The sequence below is a fragment of the Sapajus apella genome, unplaced genomic scaffold (genome assembly GCF_009761245.1).
Source record: "Sapajus apella isolate SASKATOON/1434 unplaced genomic scaffold, GSC_monkey_1.0 scaffold6, whole genome shotgun sequence".
Classification (NCBI taxonomy): Eukaryota; Metazoa; Chordata; class Mammalia; order Primates; family Cebidae; genus Sapajus; species Sapajus apella.
The window spans coordinates 44841269-44858517 of record NW_022436946.1 but is presented as its reverse complement, the minus strand read 5'-3'; the positions used below and the strand labels follow the sequence as shown (position 1 = coordinate 44858517).

The following is a 17249-nucleotide window of genomic DNA, read 5'->3' as shown; positions in this document are numbered from 1 at the left end:
AACACATATGTATATATATATATATATGTATATATATATATATATATACATATGTATATATATATATATATATAAAAGATAAATGAAACAAAAAGCTAGTTATTTGAAAAGATAAATTGACAGACCATTAGCAAGATTAACAAAAAAAAAGAAGAGAAAATGTCCAATTAACCTCAATTAGAAATGAAACAGGAGCTATTACAACCAAGAACACAGAGACACAAAAGATCATTCAAAGCTACTACAAATACCTTTATGTGCACATGCTAGAAAACTTAGAGGAGATGGATAAATTCATGGAAATATGCAACCCTTCTAGATTAAATTAGGAAGAAATAGAAACCCTGAACAGACCAATAACAAGTAGCATGATTGACACAGTAATTTTAAAATTGCCAACAAATAAAAGTCCAGGACCAGATGGATTCAAAGCTGAATTCTACCAGGCATTCAAAGAAGAATTGGTTCCAATCCTACTGAAACTATTCTAAAAGATAGAAAAATAGGAAATTCTCCCTAAATCATTCTATGAAGCCTGTATTGTCATAATATCAAAACCAAGAAAAGATATAACAAAAAAAGAAAATCATAGGCCAATTTTCCTGATGAACATAGAGGCAAAAACCCTCAGCAAAATACTAGCTAACCAAATCCAAAATCATATCAAAAAGATAATACACCATGATAAAGTGGATTTCATATCAGGGATTCAGGGTTGGTTTAATATATGCAAGTCAATAAATGTAATACATCACATAAACAGAATTAAAAACAAAAGTTATATCATCTTAATAGATGCAGAAAAAGCATTTGACAAAATCCAGCATCTTTATAATTAAAACCCTCAGCAAAACTGGCATAGAAAGGACATACCTTGAGGTAATAAAAGCCATCTACAACAAACTCACAGCCAACATTATACTGAATGGGGAAAAGTTGAAAGCATTCCCCCTGAGAACTGGAACAAGATAAGGATGCCCACTTTCATCACTTCTATTCGACATAGTACTGGATGTCCTAGCCAGAGCAATAAGACAAGGGAAAAAAAAAAGGGGGGGGCATCCAAATCAGTAAAGAGGAAGTCAAACTGTCACTGCTCACTGATAATGATTGTATACCTAGAAAACTCTAAGGACTCATCCAAAAAGCTTGTAGGTCTGAAAAATAAATTCAGTAAAGTTTAAGGATACAAAATCAATGTACGCAAATCAGTAGCACTGCTATACTCTTAACAGTGGCCAAGCTGAGAATCAAATCAAGAACTCAACCTGTTTTATAACAGCTGCAAAAAATAATAAAATACTTAGGAATATACCTAACCAAGGAGGTGAAAGAACTGTATAAGAACTACAAAACATTGCTGAAAGAAATCATAGAAGACACAAACAAATGGAAATACAGCCCATGCTCATGCTCATGGGTGGGTAGAATCAGTTGTGAAAATGACCATATTGCCAAAAGCAATCTATAATTTCAATGCAATTCCCATCAAAATACCATCATCATGCTTCACAGAACTAGAAAAAACAATCCTAAAATTCATATGGTACAAAAAAAAAGAATCCACATAGCCAAAACAGGATTGAGAAAAAAGTAAAAATCTGGAGGTATTACATTATCAGCCTTCAAACTATACTACAAGGATATAGTGATCAAAACAGCATGGTGCTGCTATTTAAAAAGGTATGTAGACCAATGGAACAGATTAGAGAACACAGAAATAGAGCCAACTACAGCAAACTGATCTTTGACAAAGCAAATAGAAAATACAAAGTGGGGAAAGGATACCCTATTCAACAAATGGTGCTGGGATAATTGGCAAGCCACATACAGAAGAATGAAATTGGAGTCTCATCTCTAACCTTATAAAAACATCAACTCAAGATGGATCAAAAACTTACATCTAAGATCTGAAACTATAAAAAATTCTAGGAGATAACATCAGAAAAACTCTCATAATAAGACATTGACTTAGGCAAACAGTTTATGACCAAGAACCCAAAAGCAAATGCAACAAAAATCAAGATAAATATTAATAGATGGAACTTAATTAATCTAAAAAGCTTCTACACAACAAAAGAAATAATCAACAGAGTAAACAGACAACCTAAACAGTGGGAGAAAATATTCACAAACTATGCATCCAAACAAGGACTAAGGCATGAGACATGAATAGACAATTCTCAAAAGAAGATATACAAATGGACAACAAACATATGAAAAAGTACTCAACATCACTAATTATCAGGGAAATGCAAATCAAAACCACAATGTGATACCACCTTACTCTTGCAAGAGTGGCCATAATTAGAAAATCAAAAAATAATAGTTGTTGGTGTAGATGAGGTGAAAATAGAAAACTTTTACACTGCTGGTGGGAATGTAAACTAGTACAACCACTATGGAAAACAGTATGGAGATTCCTTAAAGAACTAAAAGTAGAACTACCATTTGATCCAGCAATCCCACTACTGGGCACCTACCCAGAAGAAAAGAAATCATTATATGAAAAAGACACTTTTACGCGCATATTTATAGCAGCACAATTTGCAACTGCAAAAATATGGAGCCAGCTTTGATGCCCATCTACCAAGGAGTGGATAAAGAATGTGGCATATATATGCCATAGAATACTACTCAGCCATAAAGAGGAATGAAATAATGGGATTAGCAGCAACCTGGATGGAGGTGGGACCATTATTCTAAGTGAAGTAACTCCAGAATGGAAAACCAAATATCCTAAGTTCTCACTTACAAGTGGGAGCTAAGCTATGAGAATGCAAAGGCATAAGAATAATATAACAGACTCTGGGGACTCAGGGGTAAGTGTGGGAGGGAGGTGAGAGATAAGACTATACATAAGTGCAGTGTACCATCCTCAGGTGATAGGCACACCAAAATCTCAAAAATAACCACTAAAGAACTTATTCATGTAAAACAAACACCACCTGTTCCCAAAAAACTATTGAAACAACAAAATAAAAAAAATTTAAACAGACACAGAATACCAAGCTGGATAAAGAGCCAAGGCCTGTTGGTATGTTGTCTTCAAGAGATCCACCTCACATGCAAAGACACACGTAGGCTCAAAATAAAGAAATGGAGGAAAATTTACCAAGCAAACAGAAAACAGAAAAAAAAGCAAAGGTTGCAATCCTAGTTTCTGACAAAATAGATTTTAAACCAACAAAGTTCAAAAACAACAAAGAAGGGCATTACATAATAATAAAGAGTTCAATTCATTAAGAAGAGCTAACTATCATAAATATGTATGCACCCAACACAGGAACACCCAGATTCATAAAACAAGTGCTTAGAGACCTAAAAAGAGACTTAGACTCCCACACAATAACAGTGGGAGACTTTAACACTCCACTGACAAAATTAGACAGATCATTGAGACAGAAAATTAACGAAGATACTCTGGACCAGAACCGAGTGCTGGATCAAGTGAACTGGATAGATATCTGCAGAACACTACCCAAATTCAACAGAATATGTATTCTTATCATCAAATAGCATTTATTCTAAAATTGATCACATAATCAGAAGTAAAACACTCCTCAGAAAATGCAAAAAGAACTGATATCATAGCAGTTCTCAGACTACAGCAAGCAAATTAGAACTGAAGATTAAGAAATCCACTCAAAAGCATACAACCACATAAAAACTGAACAACCTAACATCACAAGTAAAAGAACTAGAGAACCAAGAGCAAACAAACCCCAAAGCTAACAGAAGACAAGAAATAACCAAAATCAGAGCTAAACTGAAAGGTAGGGACATGAAGAACCCATCAAAAAAATCAACAAATCCAGCAGCTGGTTTTTTGAAAAAAAAAAATAATAAAATAGATAGACTGCTAGCTAGACTAATATAGAAGAAGAAAGAGAAGATACAAACAAACACAATCAGAAATGTTAAGGGGGATATCATCACTGACCCCATAGAAATACATACAACCAACAGAGAATACTAAAAGCAATTCTATGTACATAAAGTAGAAAATCTAGAAGAAATGAATAAATTCCTGGACACACACACTCTCTCAAGACTGAACCAGGGAAAAAATCGAATCCCTCAATAGGCCAACAACAAGTTCTGAAATGAGGCAGTAATAAATACCCTACCAACCAAAAAAAGCCCAGGACCAGAGGAATTCACAGCTGAATGCTGCCACAGGTACAAAGAAAAGGTGCTATCATTCCTACTGAAACTATTCCAAAAAATCAAGGAGGAGAGGCTCCTCCTTAACTCATTCCATGAGGCCAGCATCATCCTGATACTGAAACCTGGCAGAGATACAACAAAAAAAGAAAACTTCAGGCCAATATCCTTGATGTACATTAATGCAAAAATAACAAAATAGCCGGGCGCGGTGGCTCAAGCCTGTAATCCCAGCACTTTGGGAGGCCGAGGCGGGTGGATCACGAGGTCAAGAGATCGAGACCATCCTGGTCAACATGGTGAAACCCCGTCTCTACTAAAAATACAAAAAATTAGCTGGGCATGGTGGTGTGTGCCTGTAATCCCAGCTACTCAGGAGGCTGAGGCAGGAGAATTGCCTGAACCCAGGAGGCGGAGGTTGCGGTGAGCCGAGATTGCGCCATTGCACTCCAGCCTGGGTAACAAGAGCGAGACTCCGTCTCAAAAAAAAAAAAAAAAAAAAAAATAACAAAATACTGGCAAACCAAATCCAGCAGCACATCAAAAAGTTTATCCACCACAATCAAGTAGGCTTCATCCCTGGGATGCAACTCTGATTCAACATATGCAAACCAATAAACATGATTCATCACATAAACAGAACTAAAAACAAACAAACAAAAAAACATGATTATCTCAATACATGCAGAAAAGGCCTTTAATAAAATTCAACATCCCTTCATGTTAACAATTCTCAATAAACTAGGTATTGAAGGAGCATACCTCAAAATAATAAGAGCCATCTGTAACAAGCCCATAGCCAATATTATACTGAATGGGCAAAAGCTGAAAGCATTCCCCTTGAAAACTGGCACTTAAAAGGATGCCGTCTCTCACCACTCCTATCTAACACAGTATTGGAAGTTCTGGCCAGGGTAATTAGGCAAGAGGAAGAAATAAAGTTTATTCAAATAGGAAGAAACTAAGTCAAACTATCTTTCTTTACAGATGACATGATGCTATATCTGGAAAACCCCATCAACTAAGCCCAAAAGCTTCTTAAGCTGAAAAGCAACCTTAGCAAAGTCTCAGGGTATAAAATCAATTTGCAAAAATCACAAGCATTGCATTCCTATATACCAACAACAAGCAAACCAAGAGTCCAATTACAATGAACTCCCATTCATGATTGTCACAAAAAGAATAAGATATCTAGGAATTCAGCCAAAAAGGGAAGTGAAGGACCTCTTCAAGGAGAACTACAAACCACTGCTCAAAGAAATCAGAGAGGACACAAATGGAAAAACATTCCATGCTCACGGATAGAAAGAATCAATATCATGAAAATGGCCATAATGCCCAAAGCAATTTATAGATTCAATGCTATTCCCATTAAAGTAGCATTGATATTCTTCACAGAATTATAAAAAACGATTTTAAAATTCATATGTGTTTTTCATTAACACTAAATGTCAACTTAATAGGATTGAAGGATGCAAAGTATTGTCCCTGGGTGTGTCTGTGAGGGTGCTGCTAAATTAACATTTGAGTCAGTGGACTAGGAGAGGCAGACCCACCCTCAGTCTGGGTGGGCACCATCTAATCAGCTGCCAGTGCAGATAGGATGAAAACAGGCAGAGGAAAATGGAAGAACAAGACTGGCTAAGTCTTCTGGCCTCCATCTTTCTCCATTACAAGATGCTACCTGACCTCAAACATCAGACTCTAAATTCTTCAGCTTTTGGATTCTTGGACCTGCACCAGGGGTTGTCAGGCCTTCAGCCACAGACTGAAGGCTGTACTGTCGGCTTCCCTACTTTGGAGGTTTTGGGACTCAAACTGGCTTCCTTGCTCTTCAGCTTGCAGACAGCTTACTGCAGGACTTCACCTTGTGATCATGTGAGTCAATACCCCTTAATAAACTCCCTTTCATACATATATATATCCTATTAGTCCTATCCCTCTAGAGAACCCTGACTAATACAATATGGAACCAAAAAAGGGTGTGAATAGCCAAGGCAATCCTAAGCAAAAAAAAGAAAGCTGGAAACATCACGCTTCCTGACTTCAAACTATACTACAGGGCTACAGTAACCAAAATACCATGGTCTGCAACAAAAACATATAAACCAATTGAACAGAATAGAGAACCCAGAAATATGACTGCACACCTATAACCATCTAATCTTCAACAAACCTGACAAAAACAAGCAAAGGGGAATGGATTCCCTATCTAATAAATGGTGCTGGAAGAACTGGCTAGCCAGTTCATGCAGAAAATCGAAACTGGACCCTTTCCTTGTAACAAATACAAAATTAACTTAAGATGGATTAAAATCTTAAATATAAAACCCAAAACAATAAAAACCCTAGAGGCAATAACATTCAGGACATAGGCATGGGCAAAGATTTTATGACAAAGACAACAAAAGCAATTGCAACAAAAGCAAAAATTGACAAAAGGGATCTAATTAAACTAAAGAGCTTCTGCACAGCAAAAGAACCTATCAACATAGTAAACAGACCTACAGAATGGGAGAAAAGCCTACAGAATGGGAGAAAATTTTTGTAATCTCTCCATCTGACAAAGGTCTAATAGCCACCATCTGTAAGGAACTTAAATTTACAAGAAATAAACAAATGACTCCATTAAAAAGTGGGCAAAGAACAAGAACAGACACTTCTCAAAAGAAGACATATATGTAGCCAACAAACATGAAAAAAAGCTCAACATCACTGATCATTAGAGAAATTCAAATCAAAATCACAATGAGATACCATCTCACACGAGTCAGAATGGTTATTATAAAAAGTCAAAACACAACAGGTGTCAGGAAGGCTATGGAGAAAAAAAATGATTTTACATGTTGGTGGGAGTGTAAATTTGTTCAACCATTGAGGAAGTCAGTGTGGTGATTCCTCAAAGATTTAGAACTGGAAATACCATTTGACCCAGCAATCCCATTGCTGGGTATATGTCCAAAGGAATAAAAATCATTCTATTATAAAGACACATGCATGCATATGTTCATTGCTGTACTATTCACAATAGCAAAGACATGGAATAAACCTAAATGCCCATTAATATTAGAGTGAATAATAAAAAGGCAGTACATATATACTACATAATATTATGCAGCCATAAAAAGGAATGAGATCATGTCCTTTGCAGAGACATGGATGGAGCTAGAGGCCTTTATCCTTAGCAAATGAATGCAGGAACAGAAAATGAAATACCATGTGCTCTCTCTTATAAGTGAGAGCTGAATGATGAGAATACATGGACACATGGCAAGGAAACACATACACTGGGGCCTGTCAGAGGGTTGTGTGTGGGAGGAGAAACAGCATCAGGAAGAATAGCTACTAAATGCTGGGCTTAAACCACCATGGCACACATTTACCTCTGTAACAAACCTCCACATCCTGCACAGGTACCCCTGAACTTAGAAGTTGGACTTAAAAGAGAGAGAGAGAGAGAAAATTTCTAGCAAAAAAAAAAAAAATCATTACTATTTTGGCATGAGAAATTATTCAATTGCCTTAAAAAATTGTATTTTCTCAGCAGGATTATAGTATAGTTAAACAGCTACTGTGCTGGCAAAAAAAAAGACTTCCACAAGTGGTCAATGGCCTCAATTCTCTTCTTGGTTCTGTGTAGTATTTAAAGATATCGATAAATAGATATATTTTTTATTTTCACATAGCTGAGTTCCACATAAAAGAAATATTTTTAAATCCCATGGATATAGCCTGGGTTTGATTATATGAAATCTTATTTAGCATATTGCTCTTTTACTTGGTAGTTTATCAATTCTTGTCAAATTACTGCATAACATTTCGACATTTGTGATTCCTTAAAAATAAATCACAGGCTGGGAGCAGTGGCTCTTGCCTATAATTCTAACACTTCAGGAGGCCATGGTGGGCAGATCACCTGAGCCTGGGAGTTCAAGACCAGCCTGACAATATAGTGAGATCCCATCTCTGTGTGGGAAAAAAAAAAAAAAAAAGCTGGGCATGGTGACATGGGACTGTAGTCCCAGCTTCCCAGGAGGCTTAGGTAGGAGGATCACCACCTGAGCCTGAAAAGCTGAGGCTGCAGTGAGCCATGATTGTGCCACTGTACTTCAGCCTGGGCAACAGGGTGAGATCCTGTCTAAATAAATAAGTAAATAAATAAATCAGGCACTCCCAGGCAAGATAGCCAAATAGGAATAGCTCTGGTCTGCAGCTTTCATCAAGACCAAAGCAGAAGGTAGATCACTTTCTGCATTTCCAACTGAGGTACCCAGTTCATCTCATTGGGAATGGTTAGATGATGGGTGCAGCCCATGGAGGGTGAGCAGAAGCAGGGTAGGGCATTGACTCACCTGGGAAGTGCAGGGAGTCAGGAAACTCCCTTCCCTAGCCGAGGGAAACCTTGAGGGACCGTGCCATAAGGGACAGAGCTATCTGGCCCAGATACTATGCTTTTCCCACAGTCTTCTCAACCCACAGACCAGGAGATTCTCTCCTGTGCCTGCACTACCAGGGCCCTGGATTTCAAGAACAAAACTGGATGGCCATTTGGGCAGACTCCAAGCTAGCTGTAAGAAGTTTTTTGTTTTTTGGGGGTTTTTTTGGCCTGGAATGCCAGCAAGACAGAACCACTCACTCTAAAAAGAGGGCTGAAGCCAGGGAGCCAAGTGGTCTTGCTCAGTGAATCCCACCCCCACAGAGCGCAGCAAGCTAAGATCCACTGGCTTGAGATTCTCGCTGCCAGCACAGCAGTCTGAAGTTGACCTGGGATGCTCAAGGTTGATGCAGGGAGGAGCATCCACCATTACTGAGACTTGAGTAGACGGCTTTCCCCTCACAGTGTAAACAAAGCCCCCAGGAAGTTCCAACTGGGCATAGCCAACCGCAGCTTGGCAAAGCCACTGCAGCCAGACTGCATCTCTAGATTCCTCGTCTCCGGGCAGAACATCTCTAAAGAAAGGCACCAGCTCCAGTCAGGGGCTTATAGATAAAACTCCCATCACCCTGGGACACAGCACCTAGGGAAAGGGCGGCTGTGGGCACAGCTTCAGCAGACTTAAATGTTCCTGCCTACTGACTCTGAAAAGAGCAGCAGATCTCCCAGCACAGTGCTCAAGCTCTGCTAAGAGACAGACTGACTGCTCGGGTGGGTCCCTGACCCTGTGCCTCCTGACTGGGAGACACCTCCCAGCAGGGGTCAACAGACACCTCATATAGGAGAGCTCTGGCTGGCATATAGCAGGTGCCCCTCTGGGATGAAGCTTCCAGAAAAAAAAGCAGGCAGCAATCTTTGCTGTTCTGCAGCCTCCACTGGTGATACCAAGGCAAACAGGGTGTGGAGTGGACCCCCAGAAAATTCCAGCAGACCTGCAGAAGAGGGTCCTGACTGTTAGAAGGAAAACTAACAAACAGAAACAAATAGCATCAACATCAACAAAAAGGATGACTACACAAAAACTCCATTCAAATGTCACCAACAGCAAAGACCAAAGGTAGACAAATCCACGGAAATGAGGAAAAACCAGCACAAAAAGACTGAAAATTCCAGAAAACAGAATGCCTCTTCTCCTCCGAAGGATCACAACTCCTTGCCAACAAAAGAAAACTGGATGGAGAATAAATTTGATGAATTGACAGAAGTAGGTTTCAGAAGGTGAGTACTAACAAACTCCTCTGAGGTAAAGTAGTGTGTTCTAATGCAATGCAAGGAAGCTAACAACCTTAATAAAATGTTAGAGGAATTGCTAACTAGAATAACAGGTTAGAGAAGAATGTAGATGACATGATGGAGCTGAAAACACAGCACAAGAACTTTGTGAAGCATACACAAGTATCAATAGCCAAATTGATCAAGCAGAAGAAAGGATATCAGAGATTGAAGGTCAACTTAATGAAATAAAGTGTCAAGACAAGATTAGAGAAAAAAAAGAATGAAAAGGAACAAACAAAGCCTCCAAGAAATATGGAACTATGTGAAAAGATCAAATCCTACATTTGATTGGTGTACCTGAAAGTGGCAGGAGAATAGAACCAAGTTGGAAAACACACATCAGGATATCATCCAGGAGAACTTCCCCAACCTAGCAAGACAAGCCAACATTCAAATTTAGGAAATACAGAGAACACCACAAAGATACTCCTCGAGAAAAGCCACCCCAAGACACATAATCATCAGGTTCACCAAGGTTGAAATGAAGGAAAAAATGTTAAGGGCAGCCAGAGAGAAAGGTTGGGTTACCCACAAAGGGAAGCCCATCAGACTAACAGTGGATCTTTCTGCAGAAACTCTACAAGCCAGAAGAGAGTGGGGGCCAATATTCAACATTCTTAAGTAAAATAATTTTCAAACCAGAATTTCATATCCAGCCATACTAAGCTTCATAAGTGAAGGAGAAATAAAATCATTTAAAGACAAGCAAATGCTGAGGGATTTTGTGTCAACCAGGCCTGCCCAACTAGAGCTCCTCTTTGCTTTCCATTTACCAAGTAAATGGAAAGCGGAAAAGAAAAAAAAAAAAACAGGGGTTGCAATCCTAGTCTCTGATAAAACAGACTTTAAACCAACAAAGAGCAAAACAGACAAAGAAGGGCATTACATAATGGTAAAGGGGTCAATGCAACAAAAAATGCTAACTATTCTAAATATATATGTACCTAATACAAGAGCACCCAGATTCATAAAGCAAGTTCTTAGAGACCTACAAAGAGACTTAGGCTCCCACAAAATAATAGTGGGACACTTTAACACCCCACTGTCAATATTAGACAGATCTATGAGACAGAAAATTAACAAGGATATTCAGGACTTGAAATCAGTTCTGAACCAAGCAGACTTAATAGATATCTACAGAGCTCTCCACCTCAAATTCACAGAATATACATTCTTCCCAGCACCACATCATATTTATTCTAAAATCAATCACATAATTGGAAGTAATACACTCCTCAGCAAATGCAAAAGAATGGAAATCATAACAAACAGTCTCTCAGATCACAGTGCAATCAAATTAGAACTCGAGATTAAGAAACTCACTCAAAACCCCACAACTACATGGAAATTAAACAACTTGCTCCTGAATGACTACTGGGTAAATAATAAAATTAAGGGAGAAATAAGTAAGTTCTTCGAAATCAGTGAGAACAAAGACACAATGTACCAGAATCTCTGGGACACAGCTAAAGCAACGTTTAGAGGGAAATTTACAGCACTAAACGTCCACAGGAGAAAGTAGAAAAGATGTAAAATCAACACCCTAACATCACAATTAAAAGAACTAGAGAAGCAAGAGCAAACAAATTCAAAAGCTAGCAGAATACAATAAATAAGTAAGATCAGAGCGGAACTGAAGGAGATAGAGACATGAAAACCCCTTCAAAAAATCAATGAATCCAGGAGATAGATTTTTGAAAAGATTAATAAATTAGATAGACTGTTAGCCAGACTAATAAAGAAAAAACAGAGAAGAATCAAATAGACACAATAAAAAATTATATAGGGGATATCACCACTGATCCCACAGAAATACAAACTACCATCAGAGAATACTGTAAACACCTCTATGCAAATAAACTAGATAATCTAGAAGGAATGGATAAATTCCTAGACACATACACCCTCCCAAAACTAAACGCGGAAGAAGTTGAATCCCTGAATAGACCAATAACAAGTTCTGAAGTTGAGGCAGAAATTAATAGCCTACCAACCAAAAAAAAAGCCCAGGACCAGATAGATTCACAGCTGAATTCTAACAGAGGTACAAAGAGGAGATGGTATCATTTCTTCTGAAATTATTCCAAACAATAGAAAAAGAGAGACTCCTCCCTAACTCATTTTATGAGGCCAGCATCATTCTGATACCAAAACGTGGCAGAGACACAACAAAAAAAAGAAAATTTCAGGCCAATATCCCTGATGAACATCGATGCAAAAATCCTCAATTAAATACTGGCAAACTGAATCCAGCAGCACATTAAAAAGCTAAACCACCACAATCAAATTGGCTTCATCTCTGGGACACAAGCCTGGTTCAACATACACAAATCAATAAATGTAATCCATCACATAAACAGAGCCATGACAAAAACCACATGATTATCTCAATAGATGCAGAAAATTCAACACTCTTCATGCTAAAAACACTCAATAAACTAGATATTTATGGAACATATCTCAAAATAATAAGAGCTATTTGTGACAAACCCACAGCCAATATTATACTGAATGGGCAAAAGCTGGAAGCATTTCCATCGAAAACCAGCACAAGACAAGGATGCCCTCTCTCACCGCTCCTATTCAACAGAGTATTGGAAGTTCTGGCCAGGGCAATCAGGCAAAAGAGTGAAATAGTATTCAAATAGGAAGAGAGGAAATCAAATTTCAAATCAAATATTCAAATCAAAGAGAGGAAAAATCTGTTTGCAGATGACATGATTGTATATTTAGAAAACCCCATCATCTCAGCCCAAAAATTCCTTAAGCTGATAAGCAACTTCAGCAAAGTCTCAGGATACAAAATCAGTGTGCAAAAATCACAAGCATTCCTATATGCCAGCAACAGACAAACAGAGAGCCAAATCATGAGCTAACTCCCATTTCACAATCACTACAAAGAGAATAAAATACCTAGAAATACAACTTATAAGTGATATGAAGGACCTCTTCAAGGAGAACTACAAACCACTGCTCAAGGAAATGAGAGGACAGAAACAAATGGAAAAACATTCCATGCCCATGGATAGAAAGAATCAATATCATGAAAATGGCCATACTGCCGAAAGTAATTTATAGTATTAATTATATTCAATGCTATCCCCATCAAACTACCATTGAGTTTCTTCACAGAATTAGAAAAAACTACTTTAAATTTCATATGGAACCAAAAAAGAGCTCGTATAGCCAAGACAATCCTAAGCAAAAAGAACAAAGCTGGAGGCATCATGCTACCTGACTTCAAACTATACTACAAGGTGACAGTAACCAAAACAGCATGGCGCTGGTACCGCAACAGACATATGGACCAATGTAACAGAACAGAGGCCTCAGAAATAGCACCATACATCTACAACCATCTGATCTTTGACAAGCCTGACAAAAACAATTAATGGGGAAAGGATTCCCTATTTAATAAATGGTGTTGGAAAAACTAGCTAGCCATATGCAGAAAACTGAAACTGGACTCCTTCCTTACACCTTATACAAAAATTAACTCAAGATGGATTAAAGATTTAAACGTAAGACCTAAAATTATAAAAACCTTAGAAAACTTAGGCAATACCATTCAGGACATAGGCATGGTGTTTTGGTTCATGACTAAAACACCAAAAGCAATGGCAACAAAAACCAAAATTAACAAATGAGATCTAATTAAACCAAAGAGCTTCTGCACGCACAAGAAACTATCTTCAGAGTAAAATGGGCAACCTACAGAATGGGAGAAAATTTTTGCAATCTATCCACATGACAAAGGGCTAATATCTGGAATCTACGAGGAACTTAAACAAATTTATAAGAAAAAAAAAACAAACAGTCTCATCAAAAAGTGGGCAAAGGATATGAACAGACACTTTTCAAAAGAAGACATCTATGCAGCCAACAAACATATGAAAAAAAGCTCATTATTACTCGTCATTAAAGAAATGCAAATCAAAACCACAATGAAATGCCATCTCACACCAGTTAGAATGACAATCATTAAAAAGTCAGGAAACAACAGATGCTAGAGAGGATGTGGAGAAATAGGAATGCTTTTACACTGTTGGTGGGAGTATAAATTAGTTCAACCATTGTGGAAGACAGTATGGCAATTTCTCAAGGATCTACCAGAAATACCATTTGACCCAGCTATCCCATTACTGAGTATATACCCAAAGAATTATAAATCATTCTACTATAAAGACACATAAACACATATGTTTATTGCAGCACTATTCACAATAGCAAAGATTTAGAACCAACCCAAATGCCCATCAATGTTAGGCTGGATGAAGAAAATGTGGCATATACATATATTTTTTTCTTTTTTTTTTCTTTTTTTTTTAATTTTTTTTATTGCATTTTAGGTTTTGGGGTACATGTGAAGAACATGCAAGATTGTTGCATAGGTACACACATGGCAGCGTGATTTGCTGCCTTTCCTCCCTTCACCTATATCTGACATTTCTCCCCATGCTATCTCTCCCCAACTCCCTGCCCCCCGCTGTCCCTTCCCTATTTCCCCCCAACAGACCCCAGTGTGTAGTGCTCCCCTCCCTGTGTCCATGTGTTCTCATTGTTCGACACCCGCCTATGAGTGAGAACATGCGGTGTTTGATTTTCTGCTCTTGTGTCTGTTTGCTGAGAATGATGGTTTCCAGGTTCATCCATGTCCCTACAAAGGACACAAACTCATCATTTTTGATGGCTGCATAATATTCCATGGTGTATATGTGTCACATTTTCCCTGTCCAGTTTATCATCGATGGGCATTTGGGTTGGTTCCAGGTCTTTGCTATTGTAAACTGTGCTGCAATGAACATTCGTGTGCATGTGTCCTTATAGTAGAACGATTTATAATCCTTTGCAAGTCAATTCTAAGCAAAAAGAACAAAGCGGGAGACATCACACTACTGGGATTCAAACTATACTACAAGGCTACAGTAATCAAAACAGCATGGTACTGGTACCAAAACAGAGATATAGACCAATGGAACAGAACAGAAGCCTCAGAGGCAACACAACATATCTACAACCATCCAATCTTTGACAAACCTCACAAAAACAAGCAATGGGGAAAGGATTCCCTGTTTAATAAATGGTGTTGGGAAAATTGGCTAGCCATGTGCAGAAAGCAGAAACTGGACCCCTTCCTTACACCTTACACTAAAATTAACTCCAGGTGGATTAAAGACTTAAACATAACACCTAACACCATAAAAACCCTAGAGGAAAATCTAAGCAAAACCATTCAGGACATAGGCGTAGGCAAGGACTTCATGACCAAAACACCAAAAGCATTGGCAACAAAAGCCAAAATAGACAAATGAGACCTAATCAAACTCCACAGCTTCTGCATTGCAAAAGAAACAGTCATTAGAGTGAATCGGCAACTAAGAGAATGGGAAAAAAATTTTTGCAGTCTACCCATCTGACAAAGGGCTAATATCCAGAATCTACAAAGAACTAAAACAGATTTACAAGAAAAAAACAAACAAGTCCATTCAAAAGTGGGCAAAGGATATGAACAGAAAAAAGAAGACATAGAGGCCAACAAACATGAAAAAATGCTCATCATCACTGGTCATTAGATAAATGCAAATCAAAACCACATTGAGATACCATCTCACACCAGTTCAAATGGTGATCATTAAAAAATCTGAAGACAACAGACGCTGGAGAGGATGTGGAGAAATAGGAACACTTTTACACTGTTGGTGGGAGTGTAAATTAGTTCAACCATTGCGGAAGACAGTGTAGCGATTCCTCAAGGATCTAGAAATAGAAATTCCATTTGACCCAGCAATCCCATTACTGGGTATATATCCAAAGGATTATTTTTTTCTTTATATATACATTTTCTTTATATATATATATGCACACACACACACACTATACACATACACACACACACACACACACATATATATATACACACACACACACACCATGGAATACTATGCAGCCATAAAAAATGAGTTCATATTTTTTGCAAGGACATAGATGAAGCTGGAAACCATCATTCTCAGCAAACCAACACAGGAACAGAAAACCAAACATCACATGTTCTCACTCATAATGAGAGTTGAACGATGAGAACATATGGGCACAAGGAGGGAAACATCACACATTGGGGCCTGTTTGAGGGGTGGGTGGCAAGTGGAGGGATACCATTAGGAGAAATATCTAATGTAGACGACAGGTTGATGGGGAAGCAAACCACCATGGCACATGTATACCTATGTAACAAACCTGCATATTCTACACATGTATCCCAGAACTTAAAATATAATTTTTTAAAAAAGGAAAGGAAAAATTAAAAAAATAAAATAAACCACAAAATCTGCCACAGTGGCTCCTGCCTGTAATCCCAACACTCTGGGAGGCTGAGGTGGAGTATTGCTTAAGACTGGGAGTTTGAGACCAGCCTGGGCAATATAATGAGATCTGATCTCCACAAAACATTTTTTTATATTAGCCAGGCATGGTGATCCATGCCTGTAGTCCCAGATACTTGGGAATCTAAGGCAAGAGGATTCTGTGAGCCCAGGAGTTTGAGGTTGCAGTGAATTATTATCAAACCATTGCACTCCAGCCTGGACAACAGAGCAAGCCCCTGTCTCTAAACAAACAAATAAAGTCACAACATTATAAAACTAAAACTAAAATGGTCAATAACTATAGACCCATAGACTCTCAGAGCTCAAAATGACACTAGAGATCATCCTATACTACCAGGAACATGAAGGGACTTATGCAAGGCCACACAGCACAACCAACATCTCATACCACCCAACACATCACACCACACAACACAACACACCACACAACACAACACACCTGCCAACTGCAATGTGGGAATTTAGGATGGATCATAAAAAATATTATTGTAACAACAGGAAAAATTTAAATACGGAATGTCTACTAAATGATACTACATCATTATAATTAATTTCTTAAGTATAGTAAAGTAGTTCCATCATATTTATTCTTAGATGATGCATGTTGAACTACATGGGACTTTACAACTGATTACTAATTTTCACATGGCACAGCACGTGTGTATGTATGCATTAATATATTGCAAGGGAGACATGAAAATATGACATTAACAATTTTTTTAGATGGAAGACATATGGATATTCAAATTTTCTATGTTTGAAGATACACAGTAGCTCTGTACTTCTATAAAAGCCACAATCACTCTCACAAAGATTGTACAAGAGGCTTTGTTTTGAACATAATTGACTCTTTTTAAGCATACATCTCTTAATGAAGTTTTTCTGTCTTTCTAGAGTATAACAGATTAGAAGCAAAAAAATAAGAGAGAGAGAAATGGATGTTAGAGACAATCTCTATTCACTCAACGAACAAGTATAAAGTGTCTACC

The 17249-nt window shown here is 37.9% G+C and overlaps 1 long non-coding RNA gene across 1 annotated transcript in view; it reads right to left on the bottom strand.

The window, feature by feature from the left end:
• LOC116549060 overlaps positions 1-3123 on the bottom strand; it is a 15014-nt gene extending 11891 nt beyond the window's left edge. The window contains exon 1 of the long non-coding RNA XR_004267694.1: positions 3009-3123. This is a non-coding gene — a long non-coding RNA (uncharacterized LOC116549060). The remainder of the gene's footprint in view (positions 1-3008) is intronic.
• Positions 3124-17249: the final 14126 nt, after the last annotated feature.